The 16,341-nt window shown below is 47.5% G+C and overlaps 1 protein-coding gene across 2 annotated transcripts in view; it reads left to right on the top strand.

Moving 5' to 3' along the window:
* SYN3 (synapsin III) overlaps positions 1-16,341 on the top strand; it is a 548,825-nt gene that overhangs the window by 62,875 nt on the left and 469,609 nt on the right. The window lies entirely within an intron of this gene.

The raw sequence follows: 16,341 nt of genomic DNA on the forward strand, positions 1-16,341 counted from the left end.
GATGCTGAAGAGTGTTGGTCGAATGACTGAACAAGCACATGAATGACAGAGCTCTTTGAGGATGGGGTCATGTGTGCATCATCATCTTTTGGCAAGCATCTGTGCACTTCCCCTGACCAGGGGTTCAATGGCTTTCACAGATTCTCTAATTTAGCCCTCCCAATAACTGTGTGGGGCCCTAATACTATTCTCATTGTATATGTAAGGAAGACTGAGGCTCTGAGTCCAAAATCAAAGCAAATGCCAGTAACATCTGTGATCTGGCTCAGGCCCATCCAAAGGACCAGCCTGGGCACCGCAGTTCTTATGCCACTCCCTGATCTCTTCCACCTGAAGCTCAGCCCCTCCTGTACTGCTCCTGAGGACATTGGCCTTGGGGAGCAGGACCCTGGGGCCTCACACCCCGGCACACACCCAGCATCTGAGAGCAGTGTTAGGCAATGGGTGGCAGCACTCCATGTTACAGTGCAAAGCCAAGCACAGGATTCCGGTGACCTCACCCTCAGAGGAAGGCGCCCCACCTCTAGCCAGGCAGCCCCGCCCTGCTGGAGCCCTCCGGGAGGCCAGAGCATTAAGGGTGTCCAGGGAAAAGGGAATTCATTTAGCCATACACGTACTTACGAGTTCAGGTTTGCAAATTGGACCTTCTACAGAAATTGTCCTTGGATGTGCATAGAATATTTTCCTCTTTTTAAAGCACCAAGGCATCTCAGGCAAGATCTTTTCTGTTCTTTCCCCTTTGTTTAGATAGTAAAGATGTGATTTCCTAACACACATCAGACATATTCCTGAGAGTTAAATGGGAAAGAAGATAATACTCAAGAGAACTCTAGGCAGGTGGTAGCGTGGGCTTGAAGTCCCAGCTCTGCCACTCACTATCTCTGTGATCTTGGCCAAGATACTGTACCTTTCGGCACCTCAGTTTCTTTGTAAAGTGGGATCACAATGCCATCATCTTCCCTATACCACTAACTTCGCAGGGATGTTATGAGTGTCCAGTGAGAATGCCGAGTTCCTCTCCTCCATGGCCATTTTTCAATGTAGGTGTGAGTGACTTTGGTCCTACCCATAATGGACCAACTCTGACTCAAAGTTAGAGTTTATGCCTTTCCTATGCAACCACTGACTCTTAGAGCCTAGCACAGTGCCTGGCTAGGATAGATGGATGGGAGGCCGGGATAGATGGATGATTTAAGGAATGAATGGATACTCTTGCCAAAGGCTGTTACTATTAAAGGGAAAGTTCAGGATTGAGGATGCCCTGGAAGAGAGCCTTAGAACATATTCAGTTGCCCTGGAATTCAAGGAGAGTACCTGATACTTGTATGTTATTTACAAGGCTTCCCCTCCTTCTGGTGCAGCTGGTAACTCAGAGGCCAGCATTTCCTTTAGGAAAAAAAAAAAAAAGGGCCAGGCGCGGTGGCTTATGCCTGTAATCTCAGCACTTTGGGAGGCCAAGGCAGACGGATCGCAAGGTCAGGAGATCGAGACCATCCTGGCCAACATGGTGAAACCCTGTCTCTACTAAAAAACAAAAATTAACTGAGCGTGGTGGTGCATGCCTGCAATCCCAGCTACTCAGGAGGCTGAGGCAGGAGAATCGCTTGAACCAGGGAGTTGGAGGCTGCAGTGAGCCAAGATAGTGCCACTGCACTCCATCAAGGCGGCAGAGGGAGACTCCATCTCAGAAAAAAAAAAAAGCAGCTTCAGGCTGCTTTGACCAAAGGCATGAGGACTGCAGGGCATCTTGGCCTGTCCCTGTAAGGACTGCATTGGGCTCGATCAGCCCTGTGATGATCAGGACATTCTGCATCCACCTGTGCCACCTGGAGGAAGGATAGGGGGGTGAACTCAGAGCTGGCACCACCAGCAGTGGCTTAGGGGTAGGGTTGTCAGATTTAGCAAATAAAAATACAAGACACCCAGTTAATAGATAGACAATGAATGAGTCTAAGTATATCCCATGCAATATTTGGGATAGACTTATACTACAAAATGATGTATTGTTCATTGGAAATTTGGATTGGATGGAAAATTTGGATGTCCTGGATTTTATCTGGCCTCTCTCCTTATGGAGGGCAGCAACAAGAGACACTGCTGGCTCTGCTACCATGGGGTCAGTGAGAGGTTGGCCTTAGAGCTGCTTTGTTTTCTGGCTGGAAGAGCCAAACCAGATCCCCCTATTGACCCCATTCTCAGAGAGTAGCTTTCCTTGCCTGTGACGAGGACCGTCTGTCACCAGCAAGGAGGGAGGGAGCAAAGCTGAAGGGACAGTCCAGAGCCAGACGGTCTGGGTACTGTGGGCTCTGGTCCCTGTTTTCCTTCTCAGTTATGTGACCTTGGGCAAATGCAACCTCCGAACCTCACATTCCTCAGCAGGAAGGCAGGGTCATGGAATATCTTCCTGGAAGGGTAACTGGAAAGATTAGAGATAATGACATGGGTGGAGCTGGTACATGGCTTAGGCTGTCCTAAGAGGCCCTGAAATGGTAACTGTTATTAACAATTAATTGCAATTACTAATTGCTTGTGAATATAATCATTGTGGAAGCCAAGGGGAAGGAAGCCACTTGGCCTGCCTCTCAGCTCAGCTGGATGTGCTGGAGGGCCGTCTTCCAGAAGCCCTAGAGGAGGGTGTCAAGATCCTGGCAGGCTGGCAGTCCCTTCGCTGGGAGGATGAGGTGCCGACTCCAAGTCAGTCCCCTCCTCCTAGAGTTGGTTGAGAGGCTTAGAGTGGAGACACACAACTCTCTGTTGAAGACACTTGGCTCTGAGGAACGAAATCCTTGTGCCTCTCTCCACCGCTTCCCCTACCCCTAAGGCTCTCCTTGAACAAGGGCAGGCCCTGCCTGTTTGCGTGGGGAAATGAAGGAGTTTCTGGGATGGCTGGAGGGGCTGGGGGTGGAGATAGGAAGGGGCTAATGAAGGGAGTTTTGTCACCTTCTGTTTGCTTCATTCCATGACTCAAACACACCACCCAACACCTCCTGGAGGGGCTCTGAACTTCATTCCTCTCCCTCTGGGCACCCACGCTGCACCCCCCGCCCCTCCCTGCCCCCTCGCCGTCCTGGCCCTGGTGTCTGGGGGAGGGAGGGGTCCTGGGCATTCCTCAGCAGCCTACCCCGTCGCCTGGAGACGGCTCCGTTTTCCCAGGCCCGGCCCCTTTTATCAGGGAGACAATGTGCACACAGTGAGGGCCTTGTGCGGCACCCAAGCCCCGAGCCCTTTGACTTGAGGAATTTTTTAAGTGCTGACCCCTCTCCGTGAGGTCTACATGCCGTCCAATCCAGCGGCCTGGTGCCTCTGCTGCTTCCTACCCAGCTCTTTTGGGGAGGAGGGGGGAACAGTGAAGAGTTGTTACCCCCGTCCTAGTGGAGTCTTGGGGGAGAGCTTCACCCTCGGAAACAGGAGCTAGAAAATCTGGAGGAAATGTCTTTGAGCAGAAGAGAGTGTGGGGAGAAATCTGATGGGTGCTGTTTCTTCCTAAATTTCTCTCTTCTTGGCTGCCTTTCTAAAGAACTCTGCAGATGCTGTGGGGTCTTGAGGCTGGTACTGAGGGATCACCTTCTTCTCTGGCCTGTTTCTCCTATGTTAAACAGTGAGGATGGACTAAGAGCATGGCCTCCAAAAGACTTTCCATCACAATGACATTCAGATTCCCAGGCACCATCTACACCCTCTGTGTTGGATACAGTTCTTTGCACGAAAAAGAAATAGACTTTGGGACAGGCGTGGTGGCTCACGCCTGTAATCCCAACACTTTGGGAGGCCGAGGCGGGTGAATCACAAAGTCAGGAGTTCAAGACCAGCCTAGCCAACATGGTGAAGCCCCATCTCTACTAAAAATACACAAATTAGCAGGGCGTGGTGGCGGGACCCTGTAGTCCCAGCTACTTGGGAGGCTGAGGCAGGAGAATCACTTGAACCCAGGAGGTGGAGGTTGCAGTGAGCCGAGATTGCACCAGTGCACTCCAGCCTGGGCAACAGAGCAAGACTCCGTCTCAAAACAAAACAAAACAAAACAAACAAACAAAAGAGGTTTATTGAAAATGTATGGGGAAGCTCTCAGAAGCAAAGGAAAACAGGGAGACCTGAGTGTCAGAAAGATGGGGCCGCTGGGTCCCTGGATCCCTAGACCCCTCCACAGATGTAGGTGGCAGGAACAATCTCGGGATAAATCAGCTCCTGCTTGCTTTCATCCTTGTTTCTCTCTGTTCAAAAATCAAATTCCTGGGGAAGAACAAGCCCGGCTTGTTCCACTCCTTGCTCTGCGGGCACTTTGGGACAGTCACACCAGGACTGCACAAAAAAAAGGCTTGCTTCCATCAATGCGAATGCAAATAGAGCTGCTGTTACCAGAAGAAGGCAGAATGGATACAGGACAGGCCACACTGAGATGTCCCCCTGCAATGATGGAATCAGAATATCTAGATTGGAGCTCAGGAGATGAACTTTCTTTTTTTTTCCCTAGATGGAGTCTCGCTCTATCACCCAGGCTGGAGTGCAGTGGAGTGATGTTACCTCACTGCAACCACTGCCTCCCAGGTTCAAACAGTTCTCCTGTCTCAGCCTCCCCAGTAGCTGGGACTACAGATGCCCACCACTACACCTGGCTAATTTTTGTATTTTTAGTAGAGATGGGGTTCCACTGTATTGGTCAGGCTGGTCTTGAACTCCTGACCTCAGGTGATCCAACCGCCTTGGCCTCCCAAAGTGCTGGGATTACAGGCGTGAGCCACCATACCTGGCTGAGATGAATTTTTTAAATGATGTAAAGCCAAGTTTAGAAACCCCCCAGCTAGAGGACTTGTTTCGTGAGACTCCCACCTGGTAGAACTGGAACCAATGGGGGAAAACAAAGAGGGAGACATATTTCAGCTCAGTATACAGAAAATTCATCTAATTGACCAAGTCATCCAGAGACTGAGTGGGCTGCCGGGTGAGGCAATGAGCTCCCCATCACGTGCAGGTGTTCAGACACAGCTTGGCTACCCATTTGGGAAAAATAATGGGGCTTAGACCATGAAGGGATCAGGCTGCAAGCCTTTAAAAAGGAAGCTCGGACTTGAAACCGTTTGTTTTCTCTCTGATGTCTTCTCTAGTCACTTCTCATGCCCTTGCCTTGGGCAAACTCTGAGGAGTTTCAGCATTTCACTTGTGAGTCGTGTTTTATCCTCCACAACCTGGCTTTCTGGCCCAGGCCCTCCAAGTGACCTTCTTTCCAAAGAGTCCCTCGGATGCACGAGTCTTCTTGAGCAATAGCTACTCCTGGGGTGGAGTTGATTTCTGCCTGAGTTACAGCCTTGCCCTGGGGGAGGCAGGGCTCTGGGCAGATGCCAGCCTCATTACAGAACGTCTAGGAAGCCCTGGGGCCTGTGGAGGCCTGTCTGGGACGTGCATCTTCGACAGGAGAGAAGCCATCTGTGACGGCAGGAGAAGGGATGGTGCTTCATTTCCATTTTCCTGACTTCCTGCCCTGGGTTTGCAGGAAGGACAGGAGTGCGGGTTTCCTGAAGATTTGCGCTGAGCTAATTGCCATCTTCAGAATAGGCTTAGCGAAATTAGGGGTTGCCTGTGCAGCTGCTCAGAGGGGACAAATCAGTCTGTGAGTGAAGGGGCAGGTGGTAGGAAAAAGCACAGGCATAGAGAAATATTTCCCTGCTATAAGAAAAGCAGCAGCATAGGCTCTATGACAGATGATATCTGCCACTTGGCTTCGGCTGCAGAGAGATGACAGGGAGCACTGGGAACTGTGTTGGGCGTGAGAACTGATGCCTCCTCTGAGGCAGCAGCTGCAGGCCACGCAGCCAGTTTTTGCCATATGGGAATAAGGGCCTGGTGTTGTCGAGTTACTGATTTTCAAGAAAAGTCAGAGATATGAATTTTTATATGAATGTTCTATTATGATGATGATGATGATGATTACTATCATTGAGATGGAGTCTCACTGTTTTACCCAGGCTGGAGTGCAGTGGTGCAGGCTCAGCTCACTGCAACCTCTGCCTCCCGAGTTCAAGCTGTTCTCCTGCCTCAGCTTCCCCAGTAGTGTGCACCACAATGCCGGGCTAATTTTTTTTTTTTTTTTGAGGCAGAGTCTCACTCTGTCGCCCAGGCTGGAGTGCAGTGGCACTGTCTTGGCTCACTGCAACCTCCGCCTCCTGGGTTCAAGCAATTCTCCTGCCTCAGCCTCCTGAGTAGCTGGGACTACAGGCACACACCACCACGCCCGGCTAATATTTTTTGTATTTTTTTAGTAGAGACAAGGTTTCACTGTGTTGGCCAGGATGGTCTCAATCTCTTGGCCTTGTGATCTGCCTGCCTTGGCCTCCCAAAGTGCTGGGATTACAGGCGTGAGCCACTGCGCCTGGCCATTTTTTTTTTGTATCTTTAGTAGAGATGGGGTTTCGCTATGTTGGCTAGGCTGGTCTCGAACTCCCAACCTCAAGTGATCCGCCCACCTCAGTCTCCCAAAGTACTGGGATTACAGGCGTGAGTCACCTTGCTAGCGAATGTTCTATTTTAAAAGTAAAATTATACAATTTAAGTGCAACAAAACAAGACTGTGGATTCTATGAGGTCTACTAGTTGGCAACTTCTGATAAAGAAGACAGGCGTCAGAGTAACTATTTGGTCTAGTTCCTCTTCTGGGACTATCTCCTGGCTAGACAGTAAAAACGAGGATGGCAAGGGGGCTGTTTTGTTCAGTGCAATTTCAAGGGCCTGTCTAACACAGTGCTGAGAATATAGTATATCCTAGATGGATGGATATGTGGATGGATGGGCGAATGTATGGATGGATGGGTGGATGGGTGGGTAGGTGGGTGGGTGGATGGATGCATGGATGGATGCATGGATGGATGAATATGTGGATGGATGGATGGATGGATAAATGGATGGATGGATGGATGGATGGATGGATGGATGGATGGGTGGATGGATGGATGGATGGATGGATGGTTGGATGGATTCATGGATGGGTAGTTGGGTGGATGAATGGATAATAAATGCTCTTAGCCTCTCTTTTGGTGCTCTGCACTTTTCACCTTGACAGGCTCCACATTCCCTTGCCAAACAAGACACACAATATCCCCATGATCCCCTTATCTTCCTTATGCCATCAAAAACCCTTTTCTGGAATGATCAAATATTAGTCACTTGTACCTTGGTATGAATTACTTTTTAGTATATTACTTTTCCTGTGGGGATTTCCTCAGTTGGGCCCTTAGTAGATGCTCAATAAGTGTTTGCTGAAGGCATGATGTAGCCTTCCAAATGTTAACCCTTTCTGTGGTACGAAGACTGTGAACTTGCAGACATCTGTAGGAATGAGGGTCACATAGTGCTGTGTCTTTAGAGAGGATAGGGGTAGAGACTGGGGGATGACATTCTAGCCTGTCCTCTGCAGTCACAGGGAGTGGGTGTTTGATGACTTTTTTTTTTTTTTTTTTTTTTTTAAGATGGAGTCTCACTCTGTCGCCCAGGCTGGAGTGCAATGGCTTGATCTTGGCTCACTGCAACCTCCGCCTCCCAGGTTCATGTGTTTTTCCTGCCTCAGCCTCCCGAGTAGCTGGGATTACAGGCTCATGCCACCATGCCTGGCTAATTTTTGTATTTTTAGTAGACACGGGGTTTCACCATGTTGGCCAGGCTTATCTTGAACTCCTGACCTCAGGTGATCCACCCACCTCGGCCTCCCAAAGTGCTGGGATTACAGGCATGAGCCACCTTGCCTGGCCCTGATGACTCTATTTACCGTAAAGGCCCATGCTGGAGGGGAAGGGAGCTCCCAGGGATTAGACAGGGAAGGTCTCCATCATGCTCAAAACCAAGTAGGATTTCATTTAGAGCAAGGCAGACGCTGCCATCTTCTTCCTCTTTGAGGGAGAAAATGTCCTGTCATGTTCTCAGGGACATACCCAGCTAGTCTCGACCCTCCACCCATCATGTTGACGCACAGGAGGGAAAGAGGTGAACATTAGTTAAACACCTGCCATGTGTCAGGGATATCATTCATGGGGTCCTTACAGCAGATGTAGTAATGTCCTTATTTTTACAGATAAGGAAACCAAGGTTCAGGAAGGTTGACACTGGCCTGGGGCAGCACTAGGAAATAAATAGCTGAATGGGACCTGGGCTTGTCTCCAAGGCGAGTTGTGCTCATGCACTTCCTTACCTGGGGAGATCAAGTTCTACTCCTGCAGCCCACTGGGGAACAGCTCACTTGCTAGCACATTCTTGGCAGGTTACAGAGGCCCTTAAATCTGTGTCTTCATATAATCCTGTTGACAACCCTGTGAATAGATATTCTTATCCCCATCTACAGAAGAGGAAGCAGAAGCTGGTCCAAAATCAGGCAGCAGGTGCCAGAGCTGCCCACTCAAACCCAGGTCTTCTGCTCTGTGCCTGTTGTACATTAAAGGACATACCCAGGAACATTCATCTCTCTCTCGGGTGACCCCAGGGTGTACCTACCTCCTTTGTCCTTGCCTGTGTACTTTCAGCAGACACATACATCCAGATCCTGCTGCACTCACCTTTGCAGCCCTGGCAAAGACTAGGTACCAAACATTGGATGGATGGATGGACCGTGACCTCAGGAAAGTGACCCCTGACCTTCAGGCTGAGTTGGCTGCTTTTTCTGTGAGTTGAGAGTAATATTTGTGTGAATGCCCTGTGTGGTCATTTTCTATTTTTGTGTCTGTCCCTCCCATTAGGTAGTAAGCCCCCTGAGGCCAAGAGCTAGCTATGTTGTCTCTGTGCTTGTTTCCTTAAAGCCTGCACACTCTAGCACATAGTAGGTGGTCTATCTGTATATGTTCAGTGTCTTCGAAAGAAACTTTTTCTACCAACTGAAGTCCAATTTCCTCTGCACCCCACATCTTATCCTCAATCACATTGGTTGTGCATTTTATTCATGGTACTCTTCTCTTTATCTATTTATTTTTAAATTATTATTATTGTTATTATTATTGTTTGACACAGAGTCTCGCTCTGTTGCCAGACTGGAGTGCAGTGGCGAGATCTTGGCTCACTGCAACCTCTGCCACCTGGGTTCAAGTGATTCTCCTGCCTTAGCCTCCCAAGTAGCTGGGATTACAGACATGCACCACCACACCCTACTAATTTGTGTATTTTTAGTAGAGATGGGGTTTCACCATGTTGGCCAGGATGATCTCGATCTCTTGACCTCGTGATCCGCCCACCTTGGCCTCCCAAAGTTTTGGGATTACAGGCATGAGCCACTGCTCCCAGCCTCAGTGTCTTTCAAAGAAGCCTTTTCTACCAACTGAAGTCCAATCTCCCCTGCACCCCACGTCTTATTCTCAATTCCATTGATTTTGCATTTTATTCATAGTACTCATTCTTTTTATCTGTTTATTTATTTATTTACTTTTGTCTTTTCAATGAGCATGTAAGCTCTCCAAGAACAAGGACTACATCTGCCACTGTATCTGCTGTATCTACTCCTATGTCTGGTGTGGTGCCTAGTCCACCTAAGGCTTAATAAGTAGTGATCGAATGAGGGAGTGAATAAGTGATGTCAACTGTGATCAGATCCTTCCCACAAAAGTCTCCTTCTCTATTGTTCTCAGAGGTGAAAGGTGGCGATCATTTGTCACATCCTCTGACCCTGTTATGTCACAGTCTTTTGCCTCCGCAGATCCCCATACAGGTGTAGGGAGTCTCATCACTCTTAGAGCATTCCTTCCCTTCCTGGTTCACTGGACCTTGCTAATTGCATGGAGGACTGAGAGGCTGCACCATCGTTTGGGGTGGGGGAGTCCCTCTATCTGGCAATGGGAAGGTGCCAGGAGGGTGAGCTGTTCTCAGGAGAAAATAATGGAGCTAGAATCATCAGATCTTGGGTCCCTCTGTGTTCCAAGGTCTTTCTTTTCCCACATCTCTGCCCATCCAGCCTGCCACGTGACTCTCCTGCTAACTGGCAAAGCCTGAATGTTTTGCCGTCAACCATTTTCTGCATGGCCCATTGACTGTCTCCCCTACTTCTGCCTGGGCCACAAATCAGCAACCGACGTGTTGCATCAGAAACATGAAAATCTTTCTCTATCTCCATCCCACCCCCAGTGGGGGTGACCTGCGGAGAGACAGCTGTCCCTAGGACAGGACATTCCCAACCTCTCCTTCCTTGGAAGGTCCATCACCAAGCCCTGCCTGCGTTAACTCTACATACAGGATCAATTTATTGGGAAAAAAAGTCCTGTTTGAAGACAGATCCTGTTTGTATGAATTCCCCTTCTTCTGCCCCTGCTGCAGCCACAAAAGAGCACCATACCCATTCCTCATCAATCTGTCTTGTGCACACTTCCCGCCTCCCCCAACTAGGCATTTCCCACCCCAGGCAGCACCAGTTTTATAATATTCTTCTTCCTGGGGCCTCAGATGTGGCAGTAAAATATGAGACCACCCACAGAGACAGAATCTTCGTGGAATCCAGAGCTCTCCCCACCTTCTTCCCCAGGCCAAGGACTTGATTGATTGGCTGAGGTATTCAGGGAGCCCGTTATGAGATTGAACATACTAGGGTGTGAGGAGGAGGCAGCCGTGAGAGACAGAGCCCTTAGGCACAGCGGGTCCATCCATTTTGCCTGAGGTCAGACAGCCAGTCAATTACAGAGGCAGCAACCCCAGCCCCCAAAGGCATCTAGAATTCCAGACCATCGCTACCCTTCCCTCTGCCAGACAGAGCCGTTCAGAGGCGGCTCAAGCCTGAATGAGCCCCCGGCAAGGAGGCAGCAGTCTGTGTGGCCCATCAGGAGACAGACTTCTGACTTGCAGCCAGGCGGGGGGATGGACTCCCTGACCCTCAGCTTCAGCCCCAGTCCGTCTGCCAGGCCCTGCAGTAAACATTCCAGAGGTGGGCAAAACAAATGTTTCTCCTGGGAAGGTGAGGTCTCATTAAGACCACAGCTGCTTGGGTGGTATTGGGGTAGTGCAAAGTGCTTCGGGTTCCAGATTAGAATCAAGTCGAGGAATGCCAGTTGCGCAGGTTGGCCTGGTACATGCCCCCACATCGCAGTGGCTGTAGATCTGTAAATGTATTACAATGGTGCACCAGTAGATGGCAGTCAAGTATCTCCAGGAAAGGCCGGCCTACAGACAGTATCTCCTTACCCGGTCAGGGAACATTTGTTAAGCCTGTGCGCTGTGCCCTAGTTCATCGTGCTGGATACTGGAGACAGTGAGCATGGAGACTCAGTTTCTGGTTTCCAGGAGCTCACAGACTAGATGTTTGGGGGCAGAGGGCAGATAGGTGATGTGTAATAACAACGTGGAGTGGTAAGGGCTGGAATGGTCGTAAGTGCAGCATGCTGTAGGAACCAAGGGAGGACGCTCAGCCCAGCCAGGGAAGGGGGTGCTGTCAGGGAAAACTCAACAGAGTAGATATCACTCATGGGATCTTGGAACATGAGACAGAGACAGTCAAGGAAGTGCCAAGCAGAGGGGATGGCCTGTGCAGAGGCTCAGAGGCATGACAGCACAGGGAGTATTTAGAGAAGCGCAGGAAGTTGGATGTGACCATGAAATAGACAGCAAACCGGAGGGGAAGCAGACCCCCAGTCAGCAGGGTCCAGATCATGAAGGATGCCAGGGCTCTGGACTGGATCCAAAAAATCTGAAAGACCACTTAGTGTCTCCAGGAAAGGCTGGAAATTCTTCCCTCTAGGATTTGGATACCCAGATCACTCGTGTGACTTTGAGCAGAGACTTCTCCATCTGGAACATGTGGGGAGTGATCCCAGTCCTACCACCCCTCAGGGTTGGCATGAGGGTCAAATAGGAGGAAGGATGTGAAGGGGCTGGCTGTCCTTATAGACCAAGGCCACCTCTTTGTCCCCATCACCAGCCATCACTCTTTGCACCTATGAGACAGATCAAGGTGAGTCATAATTCTGCTTTGTAACCCCCAAGAGGGTCAGATTGTTTTATTTGTGGGTCCCCGCCATGCAGCACCCACTAGGCACAGGGTAAACACTGGATAGCTCTTTGCTCTTGTGCATTGTTTCAGGCCGTGGGCTATACACTTTGGAGCTTACTATGTGCCAGGGACTATTCTCAGTGCTTTGTATGTCTTGTTTCATTTAATCCTCATAACAACCCTCAGAGGTGGCTACTGCTATTATCCTCATTTCCTAGGTGTGGAAACTAAGGCATTCAGAGGTTGGCTTACCCAAGCTTGCACAAGCGAGTGGAGGAGTTGGGGGTCCTATCCAGGCTGTCTGCCCTGAAGCCATTGCACTTTACTGCCTTGTTGCATAGAGGATTATGTGAGTTTCTCACCACACTCTTCCCTGGTAGTTACTATCACCACTTGACAAATGAGGAAACTGAGACCCAGAGGGCTAAGTGTCTTGTCTTAGAACACATGGTGGATGAGTAGTAGAGCTAAGATTTTGCCCAAGCCTGTGTGATTGCAAATCCATGTTGTTTTTTTTTTTTGTTTTTTGTTTTTTTTTCAGTATGCCGGTGATTGTAATCATAGGTTACCATTCGCGGTCCCAGGCCCACCAAATATTTCTTTTAAATTTGGAGCTTGGATTTAAAAGCTAATGACTTGTTTAAATCCACAAAGGACACCTACCTTGGATCCTGCTCTGGTCTTTATTAGCCACACCTCTCTTGACAGGCAGAGGAGTTAGGACTGAGGGGATATTCCCACCAAGACCCTGCAAATTGCACTCTTAAGCCATGCCGTGGGTACCCAAACTCTAGAATTCCCTCCTCAAAGGGACCTTAACCCAACTTCAGGGCCTATATAGGCCAACTTCTTGGTCCATCTTCCAAGAGGTGGCCAAAGGGCAACCATCTGGGGAGGGGAAGGGAGTAGATGAAGCTTAGCCACGTGGTCTGGGTCATCCACATACCCGCACCAGGAGCCTCAGTGATGCAGGACAGAGGAGAGTAGGTGGGGAATTAAGGAGGATCTTGGGTGAGGTCTGAGAACCAAGAGCTGGCAATCCTCATGCTACCATGTGCTGGGTAGAGCGCAAAGAATTCTCAGAAGTCTACATTCTGAATCTTTAAGGTCATTATGAAGTTGTATCTGCCAAGGAAGGGAGACAGACGTCTTTTTTTTCTTTTTCTTTTCTTTCTTTTTTTTTTTGAGGCGGAGTTTCACTCTTGTCGCCCAGGTTGGCATACAATGGCACAGTCTCGGCTCACTGCAACCTTTGCCTCGCGGGTTCAAGCGATTCTCCTGCCTCAGCCTCCCAAGTAGCTGGAATTACAGGCGCCTACCACCACGCCTGGCTAATTTTTTGTATTTTTAGTAAAGATGGGGTTTCACTATGTTGGCCAGGCTAGACTCAAACTCCGGGCCTCGTGATCCACCTGCCTCGGCCTTCCAAAGTGCTGGGATTACAGACATGAGCCACCATGCCTGGTGGACAGATATCTTTTATTTAAATGTTTGCTGGCTTGATTTTGTCAATTTTAAATATTAGACGTATGACACACAGGTTTCCATTTGTCACTTTGCCCCAGGCGCTGTAAATACTAGACATGGGCCTGTCCTTGTGTCTGGAATTTGCCAATACCACCTTTAAGGATTCATGCTAAAATTCACAAACTATATGAAAAGATTGTCTTTGCATGAGGCTGTCCACACAGGCATTTATTTGAAGACCATTGCTGAGAGAAAAAAATCAAAATCTTGCTTTCGAGTCACACTAATAGTTCCTTTCCTACTAAAGTACTGCCTAGTTGACATCTAAGCCCATCAGGATGTAAGAAAAAGTGGTGCTAATATCAGAACTGTCAGTCAGTCTTGGGAAGAGATTAACTCCACCGGCATCAGCTAAGAGTAGGTAGAGAGACTTTGGAAGCAGACAGACTGAAGCTATTAGTAAATTCGCAAAAAGGATTCTTTCACAAATGGAAGGCTGAAAAAAATGGGTGATGACACCCATCTTCCAAGGAAAAGAATAGGAGTCTAAGAAGGTTGTTTAATGCTTAAAAAATTATCCATTAGAAATCAATCTTGTGGCTGCACCCAGCCGATGGGAGAGTTGGGGTGCACATTTTTATATACCAATCTGTCAACTCTCTTACTGTGGAAAAAGGGGAGAATGAGTATTAGGAAGCAAAGAGCTGTCTCTGTCCCAAAGAAGTTTATGGAAATGCTTAACACAATGCCCAGTTCACAGCAAGTCACCAAGAACTATTAGTGTCATCATACCAATAATCAGAAAGAGAAAATGGAAATTTTGTTACTTTTTGTGAGACGATATCCAAACCCATAAAGACCCCAATTTTCACTGCTATTTTTCAGAGTTGAGCAAAAGCACAGATACGGAATTAGAAGTCCTGGGTTCAAATCCCTTAGGCAAAGTGTTTAGTCTCTTTGGGTTTCAGTTTCTTCATCTGTAAGTTGGAAATAATGATATCTACTTCGTGGTGGTGGTTGTGAGCACTAATGAGAAAGGATGTACGTTAAACTCTATAGCAGAATTTCTGGCTTGATAGAGTTGATGCTCAACAAGTGTTTTTTCATCATTCTCTTCACTCATGTATTCATCTAACAAATATTAGTCAAGCTCCTACTATGTGTTAAGCACTCTAGTAGGTGTTAGGAAGAAGATGATGAATGTGATAGGTTGTTTCTGACCTCAAGGAGCTGTGTTATAGTTTAGTGGTACACAGGCATTAAACCCAGCTACAAATTATAATTAATTGTCATTGTAATAAATAGTATGAAAACAATATGAAGAAACTCTCAGTAGAGAGATGAATCATAGGTCAGGATTAGGGTGCTTATGGAGAAAAATGACCAGGCAAATGAATTTGAGAAATAATTAAAATGTAGAATCAGTGAGTACAGGGATGATGTCTAAGCAATGGGTAGATAGGGATATCATGTATTGATGATGGAGAAGACGGAGGCAGGGATGTAGAAGAAAGTCCATGAAAGGAAGGAGGGAAGGAGGAAGGAAGGAAGGAAGGAAGGAAGGAAGGAAGAAAGGATAGATGGATGGACGAATGGACAGATGGATGAATGGATGGATGGTAGATGGACAAAGGAATGAATGGGGACTGCTTTATTAGACACACAGAAAAATAGAGAAATGGGTGAGAGTAGATAGATCAATAATAAGTCTTTGGTGGAGTATATGGGGTATATAGGTAAAACTCAATAAAACAATACTGCATTATTTATGTAGGATTCTCTTTTTTGGATAGTTAGAAGATTTGGATATGGATAATGGGCATCACTAAAACATTGATTTTTGTTAAGAGTTAAAATGCCATAACATTTTTAATGTTAAAAGAACACAAAAATATATACTTGAGAATGAAACTGGATCGAACAAAAGTGTATTTTCTAAAGACTTTAAATTACACACTTTCTAGCAATCATCATTCTTTTATACATTCAACATATTTCTGAAGACTAAATTGGAGGGTTGGAGGATACCAAGGTAAACCATTTGTGGTTTTGCTTTCAAAGGGTAGGGGACACAGGATTAACATATATGTGAAGATAACATGATGAGAATCATTAATTTAAGATAAATATGGATAAAACATTATAAACATCCTTTCGTTCTTTTAAAATCAATACATAATAATTTGCATATTTATGGGGTATGTATTGGTGTTGTGATACATGTAATGTATAATGATTAGATTAAGATAGTTAGCATAGCCATCATTTCAGACCTTTTTATGTGGGATCCTTTTTCTTATTTAATCCTCAAAGTAACCCTTGGAAATATGTAGCACAATTTTTATTACTATTATTATTGTTTGAGACTGAGTTTCGCTCTTGTTGCCCAGCTGGAGTGCAGTGGCGTGATCTCAGCTCACCGCAACCTCTGCCTCCTGGTTTCAAGCAATTCTCCTGCCACAGCCTCCAGAGTAGCTGGAATTACAGGCATGCTTGTAATTTACACCCTGGCTAATTTTGTATTTTTAGTAGAGATGGGGTGTCTCCATATTGGTTGGGCTGGTCTCGAACTCCTGACCTCAGGTGGTCCACCTGCCTCAGCCTCCCAAAGTGCTGGGATTACAGGTGTGAGCCACAGCGCCCGGCCTGTAGCACAATTATTAATATCATTCTTTTACAGATGCTAAAACTGCGATGCAGGGAGGTCAAGTGACGTGACAGAACCAGAACTTGAGCCTCCAGTCTTCTCATCCACCCTCTCCCCTCTACCACACACCACCTATAAAGAATGAGAAAATCGGCCAGGCATGGTGGCTCATGCCTATAATCTCCGCACTTTGGGAGGCCGAGGTGGGTGGATTGCCTGAGGTCAGGAGTTCGAGACCAGCCTGACCGACATGGTGAAACCTCATCTCTACTAAAAATACAAAAATTAG

This window comes from Theropithecus gelada, chromosome 10 (genome assembly GCF_003255815.1).
Source record: "Theropithecus gelada isolate Dixy chromosome 10, Tgel_1.0, whole genome shotgun sequence".
In the NCBI taxonomy this organism is placed as follows: Eukaryota; Metazoa; Chordata; class Mammalia; order Primates; family Cercopithecidae; genus Theropithecus; species Theropithecus gelada.